The sequence below is a fragment of the Malania oleifera genome, chromosome 4, assembly GCF_029873635.1.
Source record: "Malania oleifera isolate guangnan ecotype guangnan chromosome 4, ASM2987363v1, whole genome shotgun sequence".
Lineage (NCBI taxonomy): Eukaryota > Viridiplantae > Streptophyta > Magnoliopsida > Santalales > Ximeniaceae > Malania > Malania oleifera.
Window position 1 is genome coordinate 59,303,967 of NC_080420.1, and position 16,139 is coordinate 59,320,105.

Here is a 16,139-nt window from a genome sequence, read left to right on the forward strand (position 1 = left end):
GAGTGGTTATAGCCTGGGCATGTGCTTTATACGATGAAGGTTCTATTGTGGTCTCACACTCTACTCTGTTTTGACCCTTAGGTATTGCTTGAGGCTAGCTTGGCAACTTGCCTTCATCTCTTCTACCCAATGACTTAGTTAGTTGTCCCATAGTGGTTTCCAACTTAGCTATGGATTGAAAGTGAGAATGGAGTAATTTTTGATTTATTTGGCGATCGACTTCAATGCCTTGTATAGTTTTCAACACCGTCTCCTAAAAAGAATCTTATTTGGGTTGTTGAGGAGATGAACATTGAAACGATGTGTGTCTATGGGCCATAATGGGAGGATTTTGAAAATTTTGATATGGGCGAGGGAGTGAAGCAATAGCGTTTTTTTGAGGCCCCTAGGCTTGAAAACCCGGAGCTTGCGGCCTCCAGGAGAAGTTAAAAGGTTGTTTCCACCCAGGGTTGTAGGTATTTGAGTAGGGGTCATTTGACGGCTGATCATACCAATTGTGGGTGGCCTTCACTTCCTCCTGTACAAGCTCAGGTTGGGAAGGCGTGTGGGGGCAATTATAGCATGTATGTGTAGGGTCAGAACAAATTACACATACTTCTACACAAGACATTGATCGCAGTTGCTATTGTAAAGACAAGAACTAATCAAGCTTTTGGGATATGGAGTGCAGGGTAAGGCCTAGGTCATAGCTCACAACCAACTAGTAAACTCTCTTAGGTTTGGATGTGGATGGATTGGGGGGTCTACAAGTAGCAACCCTATGCTATTGGGAATTCTTAGCTAGGTTCTCAAAGTGAACCCAAGGTTTATTCTCATACTTAGTGAAGAAAGTACCTCTGCATAATGCATCAAACATTGACATATCTCTCTTAGGTAGCCCTTTATAAAAGGTTTGAATTAATTGCCACTTAGGGACCTGATGATGTGGGCATTTACGGAGTAGGTCCCTAAAGCATTCCCAAGTCTCAAAAAAGAGTTCCCCATCCATTTTTGAGAAGCTTGTGATGGTTCTTCGAAGCTGGTTTGTCTTCCCAATTGGGCATTATTTTTTCAGAAATTCATGCTGCATGGTGGCTCAGTTGGCCACCAAGTTTGGTTCAAAGATGTCAGCTAGTATTTGGCCTTATCCTTTAGAGATAATGGAAAAAGACTATGATGAAGAGCATCATCACTAAAATTAGGTATTCAAATGGTGGAACAAATCTCCAAGAACTCATCTAGATGCTGATAAGGACTTTTTGTGGAGTTCCCATAAAAGGTGGCCAACATCGAGATGATCAAAGTCTTAATCTCGAATTGTGTCTCTTGAACATCCGGGAACTGAATGCAGGTGTGCAATGTGTATGCATTAGGCACAAAGAAGACCCTAAGCAGTCGAAGTGGTTGCTCTCCCACCATAAGTAGGTGGGGAGCTCGGGGTTCCGGGATTTGTTCATTGGGAACCGGTGGTCTTTCAGCCATGAGTTTTAGTTCAGTCAACTCAGCAATCTTAGGATTAGAGGTAGGTTTACTAGAGGATCTGTGAGATTTCTCAATCTCGGGGTCTTAGGGCACTAGCTTAGGATCCAAAGAATGCAAACCAAACATACACACTTGACGCACACATATTTAAGTCTTCAAAATCAGCAAACAAAAATAAAAAGAAACCAAATAAAAACAAAGCAGCAATATCCTAAAACTGAAATTGGCTTATAACTGTAGCTAAGTCCTCGGCAACGACACCAAAATTTGGTAGGCTCGCCAAAGCTTGGGTCCTTAACTACCAAAAATATTATTTATAAAACCTAACTTAATCCCAAGTTAAGTAGAAAGTGGGGAAGTTGGGTGTCGATCCTCGGGGACTTAAAGCGTAGCTATCAAACCACTTTCAAATTAATCTATTGTAGCCTTGTGTAAAATAAAAGTAAAAGATGATATTTTTCAGGGTATTTTCTATCAACTACTAGAAAGCATGTAAATGAAAGCATCTAAATCTAACCTAACTCTACTCCTAAAAAGCAATGCTTAATCATGAATGAAACCTGGGATGTTGTTTTCATAATCTAAGTTCAGTGATTTTACAGCATTAAACTAACCGGAAACCTACTAAACAATCCAAGGAGTCGTTCGATGGCATAGAGTAGCAAGGGTGTACCAACCGTCCGAGGCATGGTTGGGAACTAGAGTATACTCTATCTCAATGATCACGAAAACCTCTATGGGAGATTGTAGCCCAATAGATGTACCTGACTGAAGCTGTAGAAGTGCTTATCTTTTCAACTAGACATTCATCACAATCAAGCAGTAAAGGAAAGCATTTAAATGAAAGTGGTAAAGAGAAAGCATGGAAAAAGATCAATCCTTTGTATTCAGTACGTCTGTCACCAATGCCAGAAGGAACAAGAGAATGATCATGTAATATACATGGACATTACACAAACGCCGTCGATTGTCACAGGCCATTAGACACTTCATGCACACACCAAAACAGGAATTGAAATCTACTCTAACTAATCTACAATGGCTCACAATGACATCTTAAGTCTGTCACTAACCTAAGAGAAGCCAAAGAGGAACCCAAAGCTCATATTCAAAGCAATTATTTATAGGCTCTAGGGTTTAAAGTTTTGATTTTCAGTTTAGGAAAGTTTGCAGCAAATCTCGTGTAGAAGATTGTCGATGTCGACCAAATCGCTTCAATGCTTCCGTATTGTGCCCCCCTGGTTGAGACTCGTGGGAAATCATGAATTTGAATCTTCAATGTCTTAAATAAGTTGCCCATTAGGGTCTTGCTGGTCAAGTTGATGATCGAGACTTGCATGATGTCGAACTTCAGGAAATCTCAGGAACTCGACGTAGTAGCCCTTCAAGGTCTCTTGGTCGACCACTTAATCGATGCTCTCAGTATTTCTTGGCTCAAGAGAATTCATTATCTTGGCTTAGTCACCCTTGGGGATCATATGGTCGATCACTTGATCGACCCTTGTAGCATCAGAACTTGAGAATCTTTAGTGGAAGATTAGGTCGCCCCTTTGTGTTGCTGGTCGCGCAACTTGGTCGGAGAAAAACTTTATTTTCTTTGATGATCTGAGGCTTTGGGAGCTTGGATAAACTTCTGACTTTAAGCTTTGTGTACTTCAGATACTCCTTTAGCATATCACATGCTAAATTCCTTGGTTTTAACTTGTATTTCTAGAAAAGACCAACAAACCTTGCATAGTTTCGAACAATGATAACAATGGGTAGATAAATAATAAAGTGAGGATAAGTAAAGGTAAACGGGGGTCTAAAATCATGCTTTTTAGGGACTTATCAAGAGACTTTGATGGATCCTCAAATGCTAGGAGTAATCAAGCTTTAGGTGTGAGAAAAGAAGAAACTCTCTAAGATAAGAGAGACTCTTTTTCTCTCTCTCTCTCTCTCTCTCTCTCTCTCTCTCTCTCTCTCTCTCTCTCTCTTTCTCTCTCTCTCTCTCTCTCTCTCTCTCTCTCTCTCTTTCTTTCTCTCTCTCTCTCTCTCTCTCTCTCTCTCTCTATCGTTATTCCCCTTTTCATCTTCTCTTTCTTTGTTCTATATTTATTTTGTCCTTTCTTTTCATCTCTTTAATTCTGTTAGATCGGATTATAGTGACTTCATACAAAAAAAGGAACACACCTTCTAAAAATATAAAGGCATAATCTTTGAATGACATATAAAAAACAAACCTTAAGTCCCATAGATTAAAACTCCATGTTTAGCAAGATAATCATGTTGTTCCTTTTTAAGAAATATAGTAAAACATGTTTAAGTAACAAAAAAATAAAATAAAATTAATGTACTTTCTTATTCATGATGATTTTGTGATATAATTCACAAACCCTAACAAAGAATACGAGCAACAAAGAAAGAAAAGTACCTTGCCCAAAAAATTGATTCATCGTTATAGTCAAGAAAAAAAGCCTATATATTGATCTTTTACAAAGATAAAATAGATGATTTCTCTTTCATTCCAATGCAAAAATATAAAAAAAAAAAATCCACCTTTAGAGCTTTTGATGGATCCTCAATAGTAATCAAGCTTTAGGTATGAGAAAAGAAGAAACTTTCTAAGATAAGAGACTCTCTCTCTCTCTCTCACTCTCTCTCTCACTCTCATTAGTCCCTTTTTCATCTTCTTTTTCTCTATTCTACATTTCTCTTCTCCTTTTCTTCTTCTCTTTAATTATGTTAGAATAGATTCCAGTGATTTCATACAAAAAAGAACATGACTTCTACAAATACAAAGGCATAATCTTTGAATCACAAATAACACACGAACCTTAAGTCCCATATATTAAAAATCCATGTTTAGCAAGATAATCATGCAATTCCTTTTTAGGAAATACAGTAAAACATATTTAAGAACCAATAAATAAATAAACTTACTTTCTCGTTCATGATGATCTTGCCATATAATTCACAAACTCTCACAAAGAATATGATCAACAAAGAAAGAAAAGTACCTTACCCAATACTTTCTCTGATGGGGATCAGCATGCCCTACCTATATCATTTTCGTATTTTGTGACATATGGACGACCTTCTAATGTCCACTATTTTGCTGATATGCTGACACAAGGATGACCTCCAGATGTCCACATTAGTTCACAATTGTTTGTAGGTTTTGAATGGATTGTTTGAAGACTTGTTTTGAAAACTCTTTGATTTGAAGACTTCTCTTGAAAAAAGACTTTATTATTATATTTTTCTCGGACATTTCATTTCAAGACTATTAGGTGCTTGAAGATCCTATTTGAAGATCCAAGAGAAGTGTTGAAGCATGAAAACCTATGTGGGGCCCACACATGAAGATCCCTTTGACTTTTGTTTTGTATTTAATGTATAACCATGTAAGACAACTTACTTTCTTGCATGTGTGCGTCTTAGTAAGTTGTGTGTGTTAGTAAGTTGTGCTTAGCATTTACTATGTCCAAAAAGTTGGAGCATTTATTTTGTTAGTAACTTTTAAGAGTAATTAATGTGTCTAGTAAGTTGGTATCTTTATTATTTGTGTTTCCCATCCTTGTGTAGGAATTTTTAGTTGTTTAAATCTTTGTCCCCCCATGCTAGCTATATATATCCCTTCATTGTAAGAACAAAAACTAAGTTTGAATATTGAATAGAATTTCTTTTTTTTAGGCTAGTTAGCTTTGTCCAATCGTTTCGATTGTGTAGTGTGAGGCTATGCGTTCTCCCTGGAGATCAGGTGGTGAGAGACCACTATTCTATCTAGTGACTCCATTCCTATCCCACCTTCACAACTTCCCTCCATCACCCACATAGCCATCACCAAGTTACACCTCAAGGCCACCAATCCATCATTTCATTTTCTACATACATATCCATATTTCAAAGTGTGCACGAAGAACTTCAAACGAGTTATAACAATCCTCCAATGCATCCACATGGCCACACCAAAATACCCTCCACATGGCCACTTCCCCTCCATTTCATTGTTGCATTCGGCTTGGTGTTTCAAAACTTGTTCCAAGGAATATTTTGGCGTGGTCTAAGACTTGGTTTGAACAACGTCAAGCAACCATAGATTCTCTTGGTAACTTTAGTTTATATTTGAACCCGTGTTATATCTTATAGCCCCTACTATTACTAAACCTTAGTTTCAAATTATGCACTTTCATATATGATAAACCCTTTGCATGAAATTCTGAATTCCAAAACTTTAATAGCATATCTGAATCCTTGGACTTTTAATATTATTGCTTGCTAGTCTAAATCAATTGTGGAATACTGTTGTGCTACGCATAGAACTTATTTCTTGAAATATTGAAATAACATCTTTATTGCATATAACTTGATTCTTTTGTGGAAGAACTCTTGGGACTTATTTCAAAACAACCTCATACACCCTTTCAAAATCCCAAAACATATGAAATTTCCTCTAGTTTATTGTGTTAATGTTTGAGTAATTAAATTCTTAATTTAAAGTGTTTCGAATGTATGTGCCTGTGAGGGTTGAACCATAGGACTAGGCCACCCTTATCCATCCTACATCATCTTGGTATCAAAGCCTAGGTTTGAGCCTAGGTTAGAATATGTTAAACCCTCAAAGTCCTATTTCCTTAGCTTGTAGGATTTTAGTTTCAAGACTGAAATAGCCATAGGATTTTGCCTAGAACAACCCACTTATATTTTGAATTTTTGATGTCTAGAACTTAGTTTGGTTAGGTTTACACTTGACCTTACTTTGTGTGACCAAACACCATTTCAAAGGCTTCCCTAGTGTGTTCGAATCCTTCCCCAACCCCTAGGATTTCAAATCAAGTAAGGAATCCTTACAAAGTTCATAGGATTAATGATGAAAGAGAACCACCTATGCCTCCCATAGAAAGAGCTCCCCTCATTCCATAGAGGCTAGTGAATCATCAAGATGACTTTGCTAAGAGACCACCACGTCATGAGCCCTATGCCTAACATTGGAATGATGAGGACTATGACATTGATGATTTTCACATTAGGAGGCCTTACCATAGGGACCATCGTCATCCTTACAAGGATGTAATGAGGATAGAAGCCCCCACCTATGATGGGCATATGAACCCTACAGTCTTCCAAGATTGATTGACTGGGATGGACTCCTACTTTGATTGGTGTACGATGACTGATGCTCATTGAGTTAAGTTTGTAAAAATGAAGTTAACGGGGCAAGCTGAGCTCCATTGGATGAATGCCGAGAGGCAAAAAGTAAGGTTAGATCATAGACCCATTGAGCATTGGGATCTACTGAAGGATAAATTAAAGGAGAAGTATGTACCCCTTAGTTATAGAGAGCACCTTATAGATTAATTTTACCGTTTGCGTCGAGGTAGCATGACTGTTTTAAAATGCAAGAGTCAATTTGATGAGTTGTCTATAAGATGTGGTGTCTATGAGACTGTTAGCCAGAAAATCTCCTGGTTTTGCCTAGGATTAAAACTTAAACTAAGGAGAAAACTTGTTAGCCCTAGTGGCTAAGGATCTTCATTCCAGCTTGTTTTGATGATAACAACTCATTAGTGGTTCTTAGGTTAGCAAATATTTTTCCCCAAGTTCAGTTAAAATAAACATAACAATACTAAAGCAAGCATAAGGGTCAAAAGTATATCAAAGAAACAATAAGCAAAGGGTCATAACCAAATCACATACATGGAACACCCGAAGCACAACCAACCGAAGCATATGTGAAAGCTTGTATTCTTTACATGTTTGTTGGGTTGCGTGTGATGTAGGAATTATGCTGTAATTGTTGTGCATATGATGTGTATGAGAATATCTTGCAAGAGGCGAGCAATTGCATATGCATTTAGTTCATATTATGTTAATACATTAAAACCGAGTTTACACATGCATACTGAGTCACCTAATTGCATAAGATGTCAAAACTAGTTTTCAAACATGGTTTATCAATCAAGACATCTTGTACTTGGAAAAAATTACTTTTGGACAATGTTGGATTTTAATTAGAACAATCACACTCTATTTGAACTTGTCCTAGTACATTTAGAGACCTTTTTAAGTAATAAAATAAAGTGACTCGTCAATGAGAACAGGGGACTCATCGACTAGTATGTGAAGGGGACTCTTCGACTAGTGCAAGGCACTCGTCGACTAGGAGATCCCGAGGCCACCTAAGATTGTAGAGGTGACTCATCGACTACAGCAGAGGACTTGTCAACTGGTGTATGAAGGTAACTCATTGACTAGAACAGGGGATTCATCGACAAAGAGATATCGAGACTTGTCTGAAACCTGCAAAGAAGACTCATCAACAAGAACAGGGAACTCGTTGACTAATGCATGTGTATGAATCGTCGACCAGTCCACGGACTCATCGATGAGTGGCCTCGAATAGACTGTAATAAATGCGCGATAATAGCTAGTTTTAGCCTTGGTTCTTCTCCATTAATGCCCAACGGCTAGCTAGCGACATGCTCGTCTTCTTGGTAATAAATATACCTCATTAGCATTCATTTTTCATTGATTAAGCATTGGTGGTTGAGCATATTCATTGTGCATTCATTCTAGGTCTCATATTTTCTCTCAGGCTCTCTTGCTCCTCATTCTTGTTTACACATCATTTGCAACAGAGAGCAGTGTGAGGTTTATACTTGTAATATCAGCTCAAGAAGGAGCATTTTGTATTGTACCTACTTGCTATTGATTCATCGTACTTGAAGGTTCTTTAAGAGCCATTGTGAAGGAGGTTCTTGGAGAACTCCTTGTCATAGCTCTTGGTGAGCAGCTAGGATAGGGTCCCATCCTGTAAAGGCTTCTTTGGCTTGAAAGGAGAATGTTTAGTGGATTTGGGAATCCTTGGCTTGGAGCTAAGGTGTAGACGTAGTCTTGGAGCCGAACCACTTTAAATCATCATGTTAAGCTTCTCTCTCTCTCTCTCTCTCTCTCTCTCTCTCACACACACACACACACACACACACACACACACACACACATCTATTTATTTGATTCTGTTTCTTTGCTTTGGAATAATTGTCATATATTTCACTGGCTTCTTGCCTAGTCATTTTATTTTGTAGAAAAATTTATATATCCTCGAAAGACATCTATTCACCCCCCTCTAGATGCACACCAGGGCCGACAAAAGTTGTTTCCCCATCACATTAAGTCCCTTGAATAGGCCTATAATTCAGTTCATGACTTTGAGCAAATGACTGAAGGGCTCATGGGAAAACGGTTAGATACCTCTTCAAATGAGTCATACTCTCGAATGATATAGAGTTATGACAAGTCCCGACTAGCGCAATTAGGTCAAGTTACCTCCCGAGCGAGAAATTCCACAGTTCAACAATTTATGGACAATGGAAACGAACCCATGACTGGATCCTCTCATTAGAGTTCTAGCAATGCAGTGTACTTCAGGTGCCATAAACAAGACACTTTTCTAAACAATGTCCCACCAAGAACTTGGTGCTTGATAGGGAAGATAGTGAGAAAATAAAGAAGGAAAAGAAAGAAACAAGTGGTGACTCCTTGAACACCATAAGTAAAAAGCTATGTCAGTAGGAAAGTCAAGATATAGAGGAAGTCAATGTGGTTGTTAATAAGGAGACTGAAATACCCCTTCCTGAGAAAGAAAAACCCCTAGAAGTATCTTCTTTGCCCTATGAGTTTAAGGACGTCATCTCTGAGCCACCTAGTGGGTCATCTCCCATGAGAGACAATCAACATGTCACCGACCTTGTTCCTTATTCATCTCTTCCTTATTTACCACATCATAGAGTGAACCCGATAGAACATGAAGAGCTGAAACAAGTGTATGAATTGAAGAACATGACTTTGTTCAGAAGAGTTTAGGTCCACTTGCCTGCTCTACTTTCCTTAATCCCAAGGAAGATAATACTTTGACCACGTGCATCGATAATAGAGCAACCAACAAGATTGACATTGATAATAGGTTTCTCAAAACCATTGTGTCAAATGAAGATGTACAACTCATAGGTTACTTCTTGAAATCCTCGTGGACTATGTTAGGCTCGCATTTTAGTGCCAATCAATCTTTTAGTGCTTATTACCCCCAAACTAATTAGTAAATTGAAGTGCTAAATAGGAGCCTTAGGGACCTATTGAGATGTAAGGTAGTTGACAATACCCTAGCTTGGGATTTATGTCTTCCTGTGGTCAATTTTGCATTCAGTAGTTTAGTGAATAGAACTACAATACTTAGCCCATTTCAGGTTATCACAGGATATAGTCCTAGGAAGCATGTAGATCTTATTCTACTACCACTTAAGTCAAGAGTGAGTGAGTCTACTGATGCTTTTACAAAGCATGTACACAATCTACACTCTGAAATAAGAATGAAGGTTAATTTGAATTTTGAACATCATAAATCTTGTGCTAATATACATTGCATGTTGAAAGAATTTTCAAAGGGTAATATGGTTACAATCCGTATTCATCCTGAGCAGATTCTTGTAGGAAAGGTGAGGAAGTTACATGAACAAGATGGACCATTTCAAAATTTTAAAGAAAATTGGTTCTAATGCTTATATACTTAATATTCCTATTAAATTTAGCATAAGCAATGTTTTCAATGTTAAAAATATAATCTCATTTATTGTAGTATCTTCTTTTGTGGAGCCTTCAAATTCTAACTCTGCAGGTGACCCCACTCAATTTACCACTCCTCTTTAACCTAAAAACCTAAAATTTTCTTTGCCTCTACTCTCACCCATGCCCAAGAGCCTTGATGTAATCTTGGATGACATGACAAAGTTCACACAAATAGGATCATACCGAAAGTTCATGGTCAAGTGGAGAGATAAGCCACATCCTGAAAAAAGTTGGAATCTTAAGGAAGTCCTCCTTCATCTTAACTCAGAATGTTACTTCCCGTACTTCACCTCTAATTCTTTGCAGAAGAATTCTTTTTGGGCCTGGGAGAGATGATGGGAATCAGCATGCCCTACCTATATCATTTTCTTATGTTGTGACATATGGACGGCCTCCCGATGTCCACTACTTTGCTGATATCATGACACATGGATAATTTCCAAATGTCCACATCGGTTCATAATTGTTTCTAGGTTTTAAATGGATTGTTTAAAGACTTGTTTGGAAGACTCTTTGTTGGAATTAGTGTATTCCCAAGAGGGGGGTGAATTGGAAATTTAAACTTTCTCTGAGGTCAATTCAAATTCCTCAAACATTATTGCCCTAACCTAGGGTCTTTCTATACAATCATAAACCCAATCAAATATTTAAAAAAAATTAAATGCAAACATTAAAGTGTTGAAATTTAAAGTGCAAAAATTAAAAGTAGGCACAAGAAATATTATTGGGATTTGGCCAATACTGCTTACATCCCGGCCTCAAGCTCACAAGTAAGAAAATTCCACTATGGCTCGCTTAACAGGTGGAGCCACACCTAATACAATACCTTAACAGAATGGTACACCTTAACCGGGTCTAAACCAGTCCAGGACTTTTCACAGGGCAAGTCTCCCTCTTCCGACCTCACGTCGGGAATACAAGAGATATGAAATTTTTCATACAAACAAATATGCTTCTTACACTAAGTAGATTTGAACCATTATGCACAATCAATTAATGCACTCACATATGATAGGATATTAAGCTCAAGTGAGATTTGGTTAATCAATGTGTTAACTTTCAACAATATGTATGTCAATATGTATATATAAGAGTGAGACCTTTGATTTCAAGATAATGTATTTGCAATGTGAATATTCAAAGCATATCTCGAACCCTAAGCAAATATCTCAAAAATATTTTTCAAATATCAAGCACAATGGATATTAGGGTTTAAGCTTACTAAAAATGATTTTATTAAAACACAAAGCAAGCTTATGAAACTTGCAATAAGGATGCAAGTTCTTAAGCCAATGAAGAGTTTTTCCCAATTTAATATTTATAAGTAAAATACCATGGGAAAAACTTTAAGCTACCCTCCAAAATCAACAATCAACAAATGCAAGTATGGGAGAGTTATTAGCTTGCAAAGAGAATAAATGAATACCCACAAAAATAATATCTCAAAGATATGTAATTCAAATGAGTATGAGAAGGAGATTTTGTAATATGCTTTGTTAAAAATGGGAGTATGAAAAATTTAGCACAATAAATTTTTAGAGAAAAATTTTGCTAATCTATATGCTAATGACTCTCTAATTATGAAAAAGGAGGGGGTATATATATATTGTAGGGCAAAAATCTAATCATTGAGGACATATAGGGTATTTTAGAAATTATTTAATTATATTTAATAAAAATCAACCTTGTTTAACACGCGGTAAAAATGTCCAACTCGAGAGGTTTCGGTCGACCATATTTGAACTAGAGATTTGGTCGACCTTACTAAGGCGATTTCAAACCCTTTGAGGTTCGGTCGACCATTCGGTTGACCATTTTCTAAAATTTGGTTGACCAAGTCAGTTTTGAATTAATGGTTCGATTGACCAAGTTGTTGGAGGTTAGCCACGTGTCAGTTCAATCGACCGTGGAAAGCACGTTCATTTTAGAATGGTCGACCGCGAAGTCAAAATGTTGACTCTGGTAAGTTCGGTCGACCGAAGCTTCTATATAGCTCTGGGTTTGGTCGACTGAGACTACTTAAAATGTGCATTTAAGTCTTGTTTTGGTCTCAGTGTTTGATCAAACCAGTGTAATTAAACGTAAGGCATTTTAGGTTACATAGGTGATGATTCCTATGGTCATTCTGAGGCCTCTTGAGAGTTAACCTTAGAGATCCAACGTTCGTTGACTTCCCTAAGGTCAAACTATGGTCTTGGCCATTTAATTCTTATCATACATGATATGCAAATATTACAGACCAAAAATATAAAACAAAATGTATTTTACAATGAGAACAAATGTCTTCAATTTTCTTGCTTGTGTGTCTTCATGGAATGCGCCAGATACATATGATCTTGGAGTTTCTTATGGCTTCCAAGTCTCTTGATCTTATGTTTGCTGAAATTTAGACCTATTCACATACTTAAACACACATAAGATACTAGTGCTTTGTCAGCATCAAAATAGAGATCAGACTTAAAGAGTCAACAATCTCCCCCTTTTTGATGATGACAAACACCGAGGAGCAAAATGGGTTATGCTTGAAAAGAATCCCCTTAAGAATATGCATAATTTAAAGATAGATAGTATAACTCAAGCATAATCATGAAAGAAGAAATTTTGAAAGAAACCATGCATTTCATTTTAACGTTAAAGCACAGACACACATGCATTTTACTCAACAAATCTGTCCCCCTTTAGGCATCAGCAAAAAGGTTACGTCAAGTAAAGATATTAGGTCATTTTAAAAGATACCTTAGCTTAAAAAAAATGACACTTCAAAAAACATTTCCTCTTTGTAACGATTAAGCTTAGAAATTTTTTCCCCCTTTTTCAAATAGCATTTGGGCATGTAAAAATTATAACTGTTTTTGAAAAATATGGCAATTGAGTACACAAAACAATATAAACTGGTCATTTAAATTTAAAATGTCATAACAAACCAAGTCAAACTAAAAGTATTCACAAATCATTGTAGTTTAAACAATACATATGACCCGCAATAGAATGGAGTTCAGAACATGCGACATATGATGGCAAATAGTGAATTTGCAAATAAATTTATTCTTACAAGTTTGTATTCAATTTTCATGTGAAACCACCAAACTAGTTATGCAATTCAAAAACATATATGTATATATGTATATAATAATAATAAGGCAAAAGATAAAGAATTTTAGTTTTGAAATTAGCTCTTGCCATAAAGAAACAAAAATTATTTCCCCCTTTGATGTTTTTAAAAAGTACTGGGGTTGTGCTTGCTGAAAAAGAAACTTTAATTTAATGCAAGCAAGCAAAGTTTTTATGGTTTGGCCTTTAAGACGAATTTCATAATATAACTAGAATCATAACCATATGGATCCAAAGAAATAGACGGTTTTAAGTGCAAGATCATATGACAAACTTTGAAATAGTTTGTGGAAAAAGATTTAATTCATTAGGCATACCAAGCAGTATAAGCAATCTTTTAAAATTTCTTTATCATAACTATACTAGATATTGATTAATTCATTTCAAGCATTGTAACCAGTATAGTCTCCCTAGAGCGTTCAACTGCATTAGAAAATATATACTAAGGCATGAAATGATACTCATAACCTAGAACAATCCATATCTATTCATAGACCTTTAAGCATTGGATATGATGTTCAGGGTTTTCTGAAGAGCATCAATATTCAAAAAGTGAATTGATGCATATAGTTCTTTAATCTCTTTCTATAGGGATGGAGCTGAGCTCTCCTAATTAGTTCGATGATTATGTGAGGATGAAATTTAATTATTCAATTAATTTTCACTCATCCTTTCAAAAATATTTTAACTTTCATTTTATCATAATCAACTTTGTATATGGTTTTATTTGGGAAAATTTTAATGAATTTTCGGTAGCATGCCGTCTGTAAATTAGACATTTTCCTATAAAACCCGTACCTAAAGAATGGATGTTTTCAACAAAATAGTTCATATAAAGCATGCAACAACCTATAATCAACTACCAATATGCATTTCACATCACTGCATCAACATGCAGGAGGCATTCTAGACTATGCATGCAATCAGATAGCAACCAACAAATCATAATATATAATCTATCCATCAAAGAATATATATATATATATATATATATATGGTAGAGAATAGAGGATAGTTATGATTTCAGTGCAGTATTGTTATTCATTAAGGCATATGAGCATGAATGTTATGAGATAATGGGAGCATTTAATTTGTATAGACATGAGAGTGTAATGCTCCCTCTGAGTTATGTGTTAATCCATTTTATGCCTTTTCTTAATTTTCTAATTCCATTAGCCATGATTTTTAAGATTTTTGATGGTTTAAGCTTAGCGATGGATGCTTTAGGCTTATAGGACCAAAAAGTCACAATGAATATTCATTAAGGTGATAAGCCTATGTCTACCTCTTTTCTTATAAATCTTAATACGTGTGAGAGGCACCAGATCGAATGGCTTTGGATTTTAACTACATGTGCATAGGTCTCTTTCAAATTTCATTTCATCATCTAGATTCGAAACCTAGTGCAACCACTTTAGCCATTCAATATCATTTGAAACTCTAAAATATTTGATTGAAGTTTGAGAGCTTGTAGGAAAATTGAATACTATTAACAATTAAATTTCTATTATGTTTAGAAGAGTATTTGGGGAAACAAGGTATTATGCATGACGAGCACACCAAACAATATGTCCTAACTAATTTTAGCAAAGAGTAGTATGGAGTGCATGAATATTTAATGAATGACGCTCTTTAGTAATTTCATATCAACCATGGCTAAGAAGGTAGGCTTGATCTGAGAGAGGATTAGATCGGCTTAGAGTCGGCATAAGAGTTACACGGATGTTCACCGCCATGAGTTGGAGTTCGAGGTAGGGGTTAAGGTATTCCTTAGAATCGCTCTGATGAAGGGAGCGATGAGATTCGGAAGGAAGGACAAGTTGAGCCCGAGGTACATCGGACCATTCGAGGTTATTAAGCGAGTGGGTCCAGTAGCCTACAGAGTTGCACTACCCCCAGCACTCTCGAGGGTCCACGATGTGTTTCACGTATGCATGCTGAGAAGGTATGTGTTGGATCCATCTCATGTTATCAGTTATGGTGAGTTGGAAATTGAGGATACTTTAGCATATGAGGAAATACCTATTCATATTCTGGATCGTAAAGTTCAGAAGCTTCGTAGCAAAGAAATACTTTTGGTGAAAGTATTGTGGTGAAACCATGAGGTTGAGGAAGCTTCTTAGGAATTGGAAACAGAAATACACCAGAAGTACCCGTAGTTGTCTTGAGTAGTACTTGGATAGCAGGGTGGTATGAGTATGTATGTATGTATGTATGTATGTAAACCTCTATTGTCATATTGTATTTAGTGGTTAGTCTCTGGGAGAGTCTTGTTGTACTGTAAACTCCCAAGGTGTCACGGTCCGCCTTTTCCACACCGTTGTGAAGGGTCGTGTGGCGCTAGCTAAAGCACTCTTGCTTAACTAGCCAGCCTTTTGTTTACCAACATTCATCCACGAAGCACTTTCATTAACATTCAATCAGATAGCAGCGGAAATAATAATCAATTCATGAAAGCCGTGGCAACCAAGCAGTAAATATTGAAGCAAACGTAATTCATTAACAAATTCTCCGTTGACATGTTGTACTTAGCGAGGGAGGCAAGTAGGCTAAGCACGTTGACAATTGCTAGTGAGTTTTACAATGATTGATGAACACTCACCCTCCCCTAAAGAGCTTTCTAGGCCATTCTCACTCTAGCACTAGGAAACATCAAAGTGACCGAGGAGTCATACTGCCTTATTTGGCTTACAATGAAAGAAATACTAGAAAATAACCCTACACTAGTATTTACATGATGGAAACCCATCCCAAACACACGAGATAAGCGGTCATAGGCAAGCATAATGCCCTGAACAAGCTTAGCCCGTGACATTCTCCCCCACTTATGCGGTCGACGTCCTCGTAGACTTTTGGCGATAGGTACACTTCAACTTTGTCCACGAATGGCTTCAAATCTTCCGTAGAAATCCAGCTGATTTCTTTATCATCAAGGCACTTCCACTTCACTAGGAACTTCTGCC

General features: G+C 36.9%; 1 non-coding gene across 1 annotated transcript; it reads left to right on the plus strand.

Moving 5' to 3' along the window:
• Positions 1-914: 914 nt before the first annotated feature.
• LOC131154650 (small nucleolar RNA R71) lies at positions 915-1,020 on the plus strand. Its single transcript, XR_009136566.1, has one exon. It is a non-coding gene; the product is annotated as a small nucleolar RNA R71 (small nucleolar RNA).
• Positions 1,021-16,139: the final 15,119 nt, after the last annotated feature.